Here is a 15,592-nt window from a genome sequence, read left to right on the forward strand (position 1 = left end):
ATGCAGGTGAATGTATCTTCTAAGTGCTGTGTCAACAGATCAATTATGAGAACTTTAGGATAACATAATACATGGTAAATTATTAATGCATTCTGTGACTTAGTGTGTTAACTTTCTTAAGTAATATATTTGCATTTTTATGAATTTCAGTCAGCAATTTGACCCAGATAAATTGCTCTAATACTCACCATATCAGCCACATGACAGATTGTGAGAGTTGAATGCTATGATAAGCAATCATCATGCTGAAAAACATGGGTACCTCACCCAGTATAGGCCTCACTGTTGTCTAGTGCAGTAGCCTACCTCATCTCCTTTATAAAGATTACTGTGCCTACCGTCACATTTTCAGAATGCAGTCTGGAGGATAAAAAGTTCCCACGTGTGCTTATTGGAAGCATTCTTTGACACATTTTTTTAAGATTCGTGAACATATTCACTAGTTAATTTGGGACCATCTGCTCTCACTCAGTGAATAAAGTTAATAGGTTTCTATCTAATAATTAAGTAGATAATATATTATTAGGATGTTCTAAAATGTTAACGGATAAAATGCTGAGGACACACAACTATGTTTTTGTTGCTCTTATGCTAAACAAAAGAAAACTTGGATTCTCCAAATAGTCTGCATGCTATATTTATAATGTCAGCCTAGTTTTTCAGGGTCATAAAAATGAATAAAAATCATAGTAAAGACGGGGGACATAGTCATCTCCTAGATTGAAATCATTAATTGGGGACTCAGAATTTGTTGAAAGACCCTATTGATGTGGGAAGAGAATGGGCACTAAGGGGAGGGGAAGAAGGGGGAAATGAAAAATAACATCAGTGTTTTCCCTACCCTCACCTACTCAAAGTCCAGTTGACATTAGTAGGCAGATGGACAAACTCGAGGCTAAAACTTATTTGACTCATTTCTGAATAGTGAAATAATGCCTATACTTTTATTACATTTCTCAAAAGGCAAATACTCTTTATTTTTACTTTTCCTCTATGTATGATTATGTAGCTATTATAACTGAAAATGTGTTACAGAGCTCCAAATCATAGTCTCTGGATCTAATACTAGGATATTTAAAATAGCTTATTAAAGGCTGGATCTGAGAACAGATTCTCAAAATTTATAGAATATCTTGTAACTATAATGAGTTAAAATTAGAAAGATAATTACACGAGCTTTATTTAAACAGTTGTCAGATAGCTACTGCTCTATAAAAATTCACTTAAAATTTTAATAGCTTAAAACAACAACAACAAAATTTTCTTCATTATTTTTCATGTGTCTACAAGTTTCCTGGGCAACTCTATTGATCTGGAAGAACACCCTCTGTTGATTTAAGCTGAGCCTGCTCAAGTATCTTGGTTAGCTAGCTGATAGAGTGGCTAAGTTTTGGCTACACAGAATAGTCTTGCTTGGGGTTGCACATAGCTAAAAGGGGTAATTTCAGATATGCAGACAACCCTTATGGCAGAAAGTGAAAATGAACTAAAAAGCCTCTTGATGAAAGTGAAAGAGGAGAGTGAAAAAGTTGGCTTAAAGCTCAACATTCAGAAAATGAAGATCATGGCATCTGGTCCCATCACTTCATGGAAAATATATGGGGAAACAATGGAAACAGTGTCAGACTTTATTTTTGGGGGGCTCCAAAATCACTTCAGATGGTGATTGCAGCTACGAAATTAAAAGACACTCCTTGGAAGGAAAGTCATGACCAACCTAGATAGCATATTCAAAAGCAGAGACATTACTTTGCCAACAAAGGTCTGTCTAGCCAAGGCTATGGTTTTTTCAGTGGTCATGTATGGATGTGAGAGTTGGACTGTGAAGAAAGCTGAGCATCAAAGAATTGATGCTTTTGAACTGTGGTGTTGGAGAAGACTCTTGAGAGTCCCTTGGACTGCAAGGAGATCCAACCAGTCTATTCTAAAGGAGATCAGTCCTGGGTGTTCTTTGGAAGGACTGATGCTGAAAAAGAAACTCCAGTCCTTTGGCCACCTCATGCGAAGAGTTGACTCATTGGAAAAGACCCTGATGCTAGAAGGGATTGGGGGAAGGAGGAGAAGGGGACGGCAGAGGATGAGATGGCTGGATGGCATCACTGACTTGATGGACATGAGTTTGAGTGAACTCCGGGAGTTGGTGATGGACAGGGAGGCCTGGCATGCTGAGATTCATGGGGTTGCAAAGAGTCAGACATGACTGAGTGACTGAACTGAATAGGGATAAATCTGAAAACAGATTATATTTGAATGAAATAAATATTAATATTATTCTTTAACTTTTTGGTAGGGTAGTCAGAAGTACTTATTTGATGGAATTAAAAAAACAGTGATCTAAAATTTTAATTGATCACTCTGTTCTGTAGATGAGCCAACAGCTTCATAATGCTGGTATTGTCTAGTTACGTCTGAGTAAATTTCCTGTTTATTAGCTTACAGATTATAAGAGAGTATTTCCAAATCACTCAGTAATACTATAATCTTTATGGACTATCACAAAAAATATATTTCCAGACACAAATATCATTTCTTAAAAAAGTGAATGCAATTAAAGAATAAATAGTATCTAAAGAAAATAATTAGTTAATAATACACCAACAAAATTATAGTACTATTTTAAAATCCTTTTTTAGGATTAACTATCAAGTTGATGGAAAAGAAAAAAAAAAAAGCTGTAAGAAGAACAAACACATGGAGGCTAAATAATTCACTTTTGAATAATGAAGAGATCACTGAAGCAAAGAGGAAATTTAAAAAAAAATTGTTGTTTTTCAGTCACTAAATTGTGTCTGACTGTTCGTGACTTCATGGACTGCATCATGCCAGGCTCCTCTGTTCCTATATAAAAACAACAGTGCAAACACAACAACTGAAAACCTATGGGATGTGGTGAAAGCAGTGCTAAGACTGAAGTTTATAGCAATACAAGCCTACCTCCAGAAACAATAAAAAAAAAAAAGGATAAACAACCTAACTTTACACCTAATGCAACAATTAAAAAAAGGAAAACTCAAAGTTAATAGAAGAAAAGAATCATGAAGATCGAAACAGAAATAAATGAAAAAGAAATGAAGGTGACAATAGCAAAGATCAGGAAAAGTAAAAGCTGGTTCTTTGAGAGGATGAGAAAAACGGACAAACCATTAACCAGACTCATCAAGAAAAAAGGGGATCATAAGGCAGTTCTATTTCCAGTTTTTTAAGGAATCTCCACACTGTTCTCCATAGTGGCTGTACTAGTTTGCATTCCCACTGGGCATACACACTGAGGAAACCAGAAGGGAAAGAGACAAGTGTACCCCAATGTTCATCGCAGCACTGTTTATAATAGCCAGGACATGGAAACAACCTAGATGTCCATCAGCAGATGAATGGATAAGAAAGCTGTGGTACATATACACAATGGAGTATTACTCAGCCATTAAAAAGAATACTTTTGAATCAGTTCTAATGAGGTGGATGAAACTGGAGCCTATTATACAGAGTGAAGTAAGCCAGAAGGACAAACACCAATACAGTATACTAACACATATATATGGAATTTAGAAAGATGGTAACGATAACCCTGTATACGAGACAGCAAAAGAGACACTGATGTATAGAACAGGCTTATGGACTCTGTGGGAGAGGGAGAGGGTGGGAAGATTTGGGAGAATGGCATTGAAACATGTGAAATGTCATGTATGAAACGAGATGCCAGTCCAGGTTCAATGCACGATGCTGGATGCTTGGGGCTGGTGCACTGGGACGACCCAGAGGGATGGTATGGGGAGGGAGGAGGGAGGAGGGTTCAGGATGGGGAACACATGTATAATTTTTTTTTTAATTAAAATTGAATAAAAAAAAAGAAGAGAAAAAAAATATAAAAAAAGAAAAAAAAAGAAAAAAAAGAAAAAAGGGGAGAAGACAAATAAAATTAGAAATGAAAAGCAGGAGTTACAACAGACAATTCAGAAATACAAAAGGTCATAAGATACTACTATGATCCACTATATGCCAATAATGTGGATAACCTGGAAGAATGGACAAATTCTTAGAAAAGCATAATCTTCCAAGACTGAACCGGGAAGAAATAAAAAATCTGAACATACCAATCCCAAGCACTGGTATCAAAAGTGTTATCAGAAATCTTCCTCCATATGTTGGAATTTTTTAAGTTTTTCTCCTGTAATTGACATCTAATCTTACTGCATTGTGGTCAGAAAAGATGCTTGGAATGATTTCAATTTTTTTGAATTTACCAAGGCTAGATTTACAGCCCAGGCTGTGATCTATCCTGGAGAAGTTTCCACGTGCACTTGAGAAAAAGGTGAATTTAATTGTTTTGGGGTGAAATGTCCTATAGTTATCAATTAGGTCTAACTGGTCCATTGTATCATTTAAAAATTGTGTTTGCTTGTTAATTTTCAGTTTAGTTGTGAGTGGGGTATTAAAGTCTCCTACTATTATTGTGTTACTGTTAATTTCCCCTTTCATACTTGTTAGCACTTGCCTTACATATTGCGGTACTCCTATGTTGGGTGCATATATATTTATAATTGTTATATCTTCTTCTTGGATTGATCCTTTGATTATTATGTAGTGTCCTTTGTCTCTTTTCACAGCCTTTATTTTAAAGTCTATTTTATCTGATATTAGCATTGCTACTTCTGCTTTCTTTTGGTCTCTATTTGCATGGAATAACTTTTTCCAGCCCTTCACTTTCAGTCTGTATGTGTCCCTTGTTTTGAGGTGGGTCTCTTGTAGACAACATATATAAGGGTCTTGCTTTTGTATCCATTCAGCCAGTCTTTGTCTTTTGGTTGGGGGATTCAACCCATTTACATTTAAGATAATCATTGATAAGTATGATCCAGTTGCCATTTTACTTTGTTGTTTTGAGTTTGAGTTTATACACCCTTTCTGTTTTTCCTGTCTAGAGAAAATCCTTTAGCATTTGTTAAACAGCTGGTATCCTGGTGTTAAATTCTCTCAGCTTTTGCTTGTCTGTAAAGCTTTTATTTCGCCTTCATATTTGAATGAGATCCTTACTGGGTACAGTAATCTGGGTTGTAGGTTTTGCTCTTTCATCACTCTAAGTATGTCCTGCCATTCCCTTCTGGCCTGAAGAATTGCTATTGAAAGATCAGCTGTTATCCTTAAGGGAATATCCTTGTGTGTTATTGTTGTTTTCCCCTTGCTGCTTTTAATATTTGTTCTTTGTGTTTGATCTTTGTTAATTTGACTAATATGTGTCTTGGGGTGTTTTGCCTTGGGTTTATCCTGTTGGGGACGCTCTGTTTCTTGGACTTGGGTGACTATTTCCTTCCCCATTTTAGGGAAGTTTTCAACTATTATCTCCTCAAGGATGTTCTCATGCCCTTTCTTTTTGTCTTCTTCTTCTGGGACTCCTATGATTTGAATGTTGGAGTGTTTAACATTGTCCCAGAGGTCTCTGAGATTGTCCTCATTTCCTTTAATTCTTTTTTCTTTTTTCCTCTCTGCTTCATTTATTTCTACCATTCTATCTGCTACCTCACTTATCCTATCTTCTGCCTCCGTTATTCTACTATTGGTTCCCTCCAGAGTGTTTTTGATCTCATTTATTGCATTATTCATTATTGATTGACTCTTTTTTATTTCTTCTAGGTCCTCGTTAAACATTTCTCTCATGTTCTCAATCCTTTTATCCAGACTATTTATCTGTAACTCCATTTTGTTTTCAAGATTTGGATCATTTTTACTATCATTATTCTGAATTCTTTTTCAGGGAGACTCCCTATCGCCTCTTCTTTTGTTTAGTTTGGTGGGCATTTATCATGTTCCTTTACCTGCTGAGTATTTCCTTGCCTGTTCATCTTGTTCAGATTGCTGTGTTTAGGGTGGCCTTTCTCTATCCTGGCAGTTTATGGTTCCTCTTTATTGTGGAGGTTCCTTGCTGTGGGTGGGGTTGGATGGGTGGCTTGTCAAGGTTTCCTGGTCAGGGAAGCTTGCATCGGTGTTCTGGTGGGTGGAGCTGGATTTCTTCTCTCTGGAGTGCAATAAAGTGTCCAGTAGTGAGTTTTGAGATGTCTATGGGTTTGTTATGACTTTGGGCAGCCGGTATATTGAAGCCCAGGTCTATGTTCCTGCATTGATGGAGAATTTGCATGGTATGTCTTCTTCTGGAACTTGTTGGCTCTTGGCTGGAGCTTAGTTTCAGGGTATGGAGGCTTTTGGATGAGCTCTTATCAATTAATGTTTCTTGGAGTCAAGGGTTCTCTGGTGTTCTCAGGTTTTGTACTTAAGCCTCCTGCCTCTGGTTTTCAGTCTTATTGTTACAGTACCCTCAAGACTTCTCCATCTATAACAAGTTTCTGAATAACCAACAAATCACAGAAGAAAAAAAATTTTTTTAATCAAAATATGCATAGAAACGAATGAAAATGAAAACACAATAACCCAAAACCTATGGGACACTGTAAAAGCAGTGCTAAGGGGAAGGTTCATAGCAACAAAAGCTTACCTCAAGAAATAAGAAAAAAGTCAAATAAATAACCTAACTATACACCTAAAGCAACTAGAAAAGGAAGAAACGAAGATCCCCAGGGTTAGTAGAAGGAAAGGAATCTTAAAAATTAGATCAGAAATAAATGAAAAAGAAACAAAAGAGAACATAGCAAAAATCAACAAAGCTAAAAGCTGGTTCTTTGAGAAGATAAATAAAATTGACAATCCGTTAGCCAGACTCATCAAGAAACAAAGGGAGAAAAACCAAATCAACAAAATTAGAAATGAAAATGGAGAAATCAGAACAGACAACATAGTAATACAGAGGATCATAAGAGACTACTATCAGCAACTATATACCAAGAAAATGGACAACTTGGAAGAAATGGACAAATTCTTAGAAAAGTATAACTTTCCAAAACTGAACCAGGAAGAAATAGAAAATCTTATCAGACGCATCAGAAGCATGGAAATCAAAATGGTAATCAGAAATCTTCCAGCAAACAAAAGCCCAGGACCATATGACTTCACAGCTAAATTCTACCAAAAATTTAGAGAAGAGCTAACACCTATCCTACTGAAACTCTTCCAGAAAATTGCAGAGGAAAGTAAACTTCCAAACTCATTCTATGAGGCCTCCATCACCGTAATACCAAAACCAGAAAAAGATGCCACAAAAAAGAAAACTACAGGCCAATATCACTGATGAATATAGATGCAAAAATCCTGAACAAAATTCTAGCAAACAGCTAGATCCAACAACATATTAAAAAGATCATACATCATGACCAGGTGGGCTTTATCCCAGGGATGCAAGGATTCTTCAGTATCCACAAATCAATTAATGTGATACACCACATTAACAAATTGAAAGATAAAAACCATATGATTATCTCAATAGATGCAGAGAAAGCCTTTGACAAAATTCAATATCCATTTATGATTAAAAAAAAAAAAACTTCCAGAAATCATGCACAGAAGGAACATAACTCAATATAATAAAAGCTATATATGACAAACCCAGAGCAAACATTATCCTCAATGGTGAAAAACTGAAAGCATTTCCCCTTTAGTCAGGAACAAGACCAGGGTGCCCATTCTCACCACTACTATTCAACATAGTTTTGGAAGTTTTGGACACATCAATCAGAGCAGAAAAAGAAATAAAATGAATCCAGATTGGAAAAGAAGTAAAACTCTCACTGTTTGCAGATGCCATGATCCTCTACATAGAAAATCCTAAAGAGTCCACCAGAAAATTACTAGAGCTAATCAATGAATATAGTAAAGTTGCAGGATATAAAATTAACACATAGAAATCCCTTGCATTCCTATACACTAATAATGAGAAAACAGAAAGAGAAATTAAGGAAACAATTCCATTCACCATTGCAACGAAAAGAATAAAATACTTAGGAATATATCGTCCTAAAAAAACAAAAGACCTATATATAGAAAACTATAAAACACTGATGAAAGAAATCAAAGAGGACACAAATAGATGGAGAAATATACAATGTTCATGGATTGGAAGAATCAATATAGTGAAAATGAGTATTCTATCCAAAGCAATCTATAGATTCAATGCAATCCCTATCAAGCTACCAATGGTATTTTTCACAGAATTAGAACAAATAATTTCACATATGTATGGAAATACAAAAAACGTCAAATAGTCAAAGCGATCTTGAGAAAGAAGAATGGACTGAAGGAATCAACCTGCCTGACTTCAGGCTATACTACAAAGCTACAGTCATTAAGACAATATGGTACTGGCACAAAGACAGAAGTATAGATCAATGGAACAAAATAGAAAGCCCAGAGATAAATCCACATACCTATGGACACCTTATCTTTGACAAAGGAGGCAAGAATATACAATGGAGAAAAGACAATCTCTTTAACAAGTGGTGCTGGGAAAACTGGTCAACCACTTGTAAAAGAATGAAACTAGAACACTTTCTAACACCATACACAAAAGCAAACTCAAAATGGATTAAAGATCTAAATATAAGACCAGAAACTATAAAACTCCTAGAGGAGAACATAGGCAAAACACTCTCTGACATACATCACAGCAGGATCCTCTATGACCCACCTCCTGGAGTAATGAAAATAAAAGCAAAAATAAACAAATGGGACCTAATTAAACATAAAAGCTTTTGCACAATGAAGGAAACTATAAGCAAGGTGAAAATACAGCCTTCGGAATGGGAGAAAATAATAGCAAATGAAGCAACTGACAAAGAATTAATATAAAAAATATACAAGCAACTCCTGCAGCTCAATTCTAGAAAAATAAATGACCCAATCAAAAAGTGGGCCAAAGAACTAAATAGACATTTCTCCAAAGAAGACATACAGATGGCTAAAAAACACATGAAAAGATGCTCAACTTCACTCAATATCAGAGAAATTCAAATCAAAACCACAATCAAAAGCATCTCATACCAGTCAGAATGGCTGCTATCCAAAAGTCTACAAACAATAAATACTGGAGAGGGAATGGAGAAAAGGGAGCCCTCTTACACTGTTGGTGGGAATGCAAACTAGTACAGCCACTATGGAGAACACTGTGGAGATTCCTTAAAAACTGGAAATAGAACTGCCTTATGACCCAGCAATCCCACTGCTAGGCATACACACTAAGAAAACCAGAATTGAAAGAGACACTCCACCCCAATGTTCATCGCAGCACTGTTTATAATAGTCAGGACATGGAAGCACCCTAGATGTCCATCAGCAGACAAATGTATAAGAAATCTGTGGTACATATACACAATGGAATATTGTTCAGCCATTAAAAAGAATACGTGTGAATCAGTTCTAATGAGGTGGATGAAACTGGAGGCTATAATGCAGAGTGAAGTAAGCCAGAAAGAAAAACACCAATATAGCATACTAATGCAAATATATGGAATTTAGAAAGATGGTAACGATAACTCTATATGTGAGACAGCAAAAGAAACACATATGTATACAAGTCTTTTGGACTCTGTGGGAGAACACGAGGGTGTGATGATTGAGATAATAGCATTGAAACATGTATATTATCATATGTGAAACAAATTGCCAGTCCAGGTTCGATGCATGAGACAGGGTGCTCAGGGCTGGGGCACTGGGATGACCCAGAGAGATGGGATGGCGAGGGAAGAGGGAGGGGGGTTCAGGATGGTGAACACATGTATACCCATGGCTGATTCATGTCAATATATGGCAAAACCACTACTTAATTGTAAAGTAATTGGCCTCCAATTAAAATAAATAAATTTTTAAAGAAATAAAGAAAGAAATCTTCCAAGAAAGAAACACCCCGGGCCAGACGGTTTCACTGGATAATTCTCTCAAGCATTTAGAGAAGAGTTAACGTCTATCCTGCTCAAACTTTTCCAGAAATTTACAGCAGAAGGAAAATTCCCAAACTCATTCTACAAGGCCACCATTACCCTGATACCAAATCCAGACAAATATATCACACAAAAAAGAAAATTATAGGCCAATATCACTGATGAACATAGATGCAAAAATCCTTAACAAAATTCTTGCAAATAGAATCCAACAGCACATTAAAAAGATCATGCACCATTATCAAGTGGGGTTTATCCCAGGAATTCAATGATTCTTCAATATACACAAATCAATGTGACACACCAATTAACAAATTGAAAGATAAAAGCCATATAATTATCTCAATAGATGCAGAGAAAACTTTTAACAATATTCAACAACGACCTGTAATAAAAACTCTCCAGAAAGTAGGCATGGAAGGAAACTACCTCAAAATAATAAAGACCATATACATATGACAAACCCACAGCAAACAGTATTCTCAACAGTGAAGAACTGAAAGCATTTCCTTAAAGGAACAGGACAAGGGATCAGGAACAAGACAAGGGTGTCCACTCTCACCACTATTATTCACTATAAAATCCTTTCTAATGAGGAAATATATAAGTCATGAAGATTAGAAAATCTAGAAATATATAAGGAATATGAAAACCATTAATAATTTTATTGTGCAGATATTAACCAAATAAACTACAGGATCATATAATATATACAGACATGGAGAAAGTAAAAATTGCTTTTTATTTAGTTAATATCATATAATGAGCATGATTCTTAAAATAACTAGGCACAGAAAAATGTTAAATGTAATGCTTCTCAAGGTATGCAAAATAATTTAAGTTTCTTGAACACTTTTGTTCTTTTTAAATACTTATTTTGCTTATAAAGGCAAGGCTGTGATGAAACTTAATGTCTGCATATGTCACTAAATACTTCATTCCTGATGCTGAATATTTCCTGATAAATTTCTAAAGTGGACTATTAGCCTGTAGTCTGTATATTTGCACCATTCCAACCCAGAGTATCCCTCTCTCACTCTCTTCCATTTTCATTCTAAGCCTATAATTGTATATGAATCCTCATTAAATTGAGAAGCTAAATAACAGTCCTGAATTCTTTTTCTTTGTACTTTAGTGATCATTAATTTCTTGTCATTTATATTTCTTTTTGTGGCATGTTATATGCTTGTATACGTTAGCATTTTTCTGTTGGACTTTCAAGATTTGATTATAACCTATTGCATAATAGAAAATTTACATTTTACCTAAAATTGACTTCCCTTATCATTAAATCTTTTTTCTTTTAGACTTATGCTTAACATTCCTTCCTTATCCAGGGTCCAGAGAAGTCATAATATTTTTTCTGATTTTCTTTATGACAGAAATACTTTTCTAAATGTGATGTTACATTAATTTTTATTAATATGTGTAATAAAAAAGGGGGGCATGGCAGAAACTGTAGAGTTGAAATATTAAATAAAAGATGAAATGATAATAAGGGAGGCTTCAGAATATGAAATATTCTAGTGGGTCACTGCACATAGGAATTCATTCTGATGAGATCTGCCTACCCCAGCGCCCTTATTCTTCTAGTTGATTAACTGTCACGTGTGGCAAGTTGGTAGACAGCATATTATCACAAAACTTTCAAGATCACACTCAAGGCCAAAGTATATCATAGCTATTTCTCCACCCTGAAGACAATTTGCAACCAACAGCTTCTCTTTAACTCTCATTTCTTTAAATATTGCACACATTGCACAAATCATAGAGCACCTTAAATTGGTATACTATCTCATTTTACTTCATATTTCCACAGAAATGACCCAAGTACAGAGTTTCTTTATGAAAACATACGCTTGAATAAGTTCTGCCAAAAGGTAGAATCAGGAAGGAAGTAGATTTGGGGGTTCATATTTATATCAAGGTCAAACTCATTAGAAACAAGAAAGCAAGCTGTTATTTCTATGGTAGAAAGAATCCTTTCAATAATAGCAGACTCTTTGGGGACACAGGTTAGTTTATGTTTCACATTCTTTACAAGAATTTAAAGAAAGGAAGTAGTATCTGAAGAAAATTAGGTATCCTCGTATAATAATAAAGCAAATTTTCACTTTCATATTTGATAATAAACATTAGTTTGCTCATATTTTGTAATAAACTGAAAAACAAAATAAAAGTAACACTATGTGGGAGACATTTTAAGCTTCAATTGTTAATTTTTTCATATATGAGCAAAAATGTAATATTTAACTAACTAGAAGAAGAAATTTATAAACACTTGAATAAAAAAGACTAAGGATAACCTTAAGGTCAAATAATATAAGACTTTTGAAGTCTCTTTATTTTTTACTTACAACACTGGTGAAGAAAGCAGACTCTGTTCACAAGAAAATCCTTCATTTTATTATATTCACGTTTCTAAAAAAATTGACATTGATGCAGTTTATTCAAAGCAGAATGGATTAGGAATTGCTGCACTTATTTACATTTCACAGTCCAACTCACAGATGGAAATTACAAAATGCATAGGACTTTTCAATAAATAATGACTATTAATTTGTAAATAATAATTTTAATTGTATTTTTGGAAGATTATGGGAGAATCAGCAAGATCTAAAGTCATTTTAGGCAAGAATGAATAGACCACAATTTTAATAAGAGATTGAATAATGATAAAAGAATAAATCTCACTTAGTTTATTTAGCTTGGAAGTCAATCACACAGACACAGTGACAATTTATAGTTTGGGTTGGGTACACAAGTAACATCCAAGACAAAGTTCTCTTTTTCAACTCATTATGAAATTTTGGATTAAAAAATATTTTTTCTAATGAGAAACAATTAAGGTGGGAAGAGGAACTGTAACCCAAAGCTAATACATTCAAAAAGCCAAGATATGTAAAAAACAATAAAGTCTTATAGTTCTTTAGCCTGAAATGAACTGACAGAAATAATAATAATAATAACTATGAAGACAACCAAACCTGAGCTCTTAAGGATGCAGGGGCAAGTGACAGAATTTCCTTGTGACACCACATGAGGTCAGAGCAACAAGACAAAAAAAAAAAAAAAAAAAGACTAGATCTATAATTAGACAGGAGTATTGTTATGAAAAATTTCTCAAAAGTGTGATCTAGCTTCTGAAGGGAAGTAATTTATATTTATACTTTATTAATACCAATATAAAATCCAGGATAATAGTCAAACGACTCCAATGACATTATGGTTGAGAAAGCAGAGTGAATCTATGGCTCAACATTTGAGATTTTTCAAGTCTGACTATCAACTTACCTATTATAAATATCAATCTAATATAATCTCCATTATCATTTTAATATTGTTTGGAAAATGAAAATAAATATTTGAAAACAATTTTTTAAACAGTAATATGTCATAGTATGGAGAAGGAAATGGTAACCCACTCCACTGTTCTTGACAGGAGAATCCCATGGACAAAGGAGCCTGGCAGTCTATACAGTCCATGGAGTTGCAAGAGTCGGACATAACTTAGCAACTAAACCACCACCACATGTCGTAGTAACATCAACTAATACACTGTTTCACATTTACAGAGGGGAAATTGCTCAAGGGAGATAGATCTATTTGCAAGGGGCTAACTTTTTTTAAAGCAGTGGAAACAACAATCTATGATTAGAGTGACCATACAATTTATTGTCCAGTCAGGATATATTTGAGAATAAAAAATAGGTACTAAAGGTCAGGGAGATAGTGAAGGACAGGGAAGTCTGCTGTGCTGCAGTTCACAGGGTCAGAGAGAATCAGATTTATGACTTGGAGACTGAACAACAACAGCAACAAAGGTCACTGAATAAAAAATTGGGGGGGTGGAATTTAAAAACACAAAAATCCAAAATCTATAGAGGAGCTGGGGGAAAAAAATTTAAAAAAGCCATTCTAAGAGGGAACTTTATAGTAATTAAGTTCCTCCGGAAACAAACAGACCTACTTCAGGATATAAACAAGAACAACAACAAAAAAATTCAAATATACTATTTAAACTTGCACATAAAGGAGCTAGAAAAAGATGTACAAACACACCACAAAGTTAGTAAAATGAAAGAAATAATAAAAAAAAAAACAGGGCAGAAAAAATAAAAAGAAACAGAGACTAAAAAGACAACACAAAAGATCAATGAAACAAAGAATCGGTTCTTTCCAAGAAAAGCTTATAGCCAGATTATCAAGAAACAAAGAGACAGCCCAAATAAAATCAGAAATGAAAAGGGAGAAGTTACAACTGACACTACGTAAATACAAAGCATCATAATAGTTTACTAGAATTGCATGGTAATAAAATGGGAAACCCAGAAGAAATGAACTCCAAGAAATGCACAGTCTCTCAATTGTACATTGAATCTAGAAGAAACAAAATATGAACAGACCTCTTACCAGTAATGAAATTGAACCAATAGTTAAACAAACAGACAAACAGAAAACTTCCAACAAAAGTCCAGGGCCAGATGACTTTACACTTCACAGATGAATTCTATCAAACATTTAAAGAATTAATACTTATCCTTCACAAATTTTACTAGAATGTTGCAGAGAAACAAATGCTTCCAAACGCATTTCATGAGGTCAACATGAACTTAATACCAAAACAAAAATACCAGAAAAAAAAAAGAAACCAATAGCACTTATGAATATAGATGAAAAAATCTTCAACAGAATACTATCAAGCCAAATTCAATAATACATTAAAAAAAACATATCATGAACAAATGGAATTTATCACAGAGATTTAGATCAGATCAGATCAGATCAGTTGCTCAGTCGTGTCTGACTCTTTGCAACCCCATGAATCTCAGCAAGGATGGTTCAATATACCCAAATCAATTATTATGACACACAACATTAAAACCCTGAAGAGTAAAAACATATAATCATTTCAACTAATACCAATTTTTTTACAAAATTCAGCTTTTATTTATGATAAAAGTTCTTTTTTTTATTTTATTTTTAAACCTTACATAATTATATGTTTTGCCAAATATCAAAATGAATCCACCACAAGTTCTAAATGAAGTACACATAAAAGGGGCATATCACAATGTAATAACTGTCATATATGACAAGCCCACGGCTAACATGATACTCAGTGGTAAAAAGCTGAAAGCATTTCCTTTAAGAACAGGAACAAGATAAAGATGTTGACTATCACAACTTTTATTCAATGTAGTTTTGAAAGTACGAAAATAAAAGCCAAGATGTCAGAGTGGAAGGAAATGTGCTCATCTTCTCCTGCAAGAACACCAAAATTGCAACTAGCTGCTGAAAAACCATCAACAGGAGGATGCTGGAACCCACCAAAGGAAGGTACTCCACGTCCAAGGACAAAGGAGAAGTGGCAACACGTAGTAGTGGATGCACAATCATGATAAAATCAAACCTCATACCCACCAGAAACTCTTGGAGGGCACAAAAAACTTGTGCCCATCAGGACCAAGAAGAAAGGAGTAACGACTCCCAGAAGAAAGTGAGCCAGACCTGCCTGTGAGTGTTTGAGGATCTCTTGGGGAGGCATGGGTCAGCAATGGCCTGCCTTGGGCAAAGGGGCACTGGCAGCAGCAGTCCTAAGAGGCGAGATGTGTGGTATAAGTGCTTTTAGAGGAGGTAGCCATTAGACTTACCATAAAGGCTGTATCCCTACCATAGAACCACTGAGTGGGTGACCCACAAACAGGGGAACAGTTGTACCAAAGAAGTTCTGACATGGTTGTGAAGGTTCTATGCCTCACAAGACTTTCCAAACT

The sequence above is a fragment of the Bos indicus x Bos taurus genome, chromosome 1, assembly GCF_003369695.1.
Source record: "Bos indicus x Bos taurus breed Angus x Brahman F1 hybrid chromosome 1, Bos_hybrid_MaternalHap_v2.0, whole genome shotgun sequence".
NCBI lineage: Eukaryota > Metazoa > Chordata > Mammalia > Artiodactyla > Bovidae > Bos > Bos indicus x Bos taurus.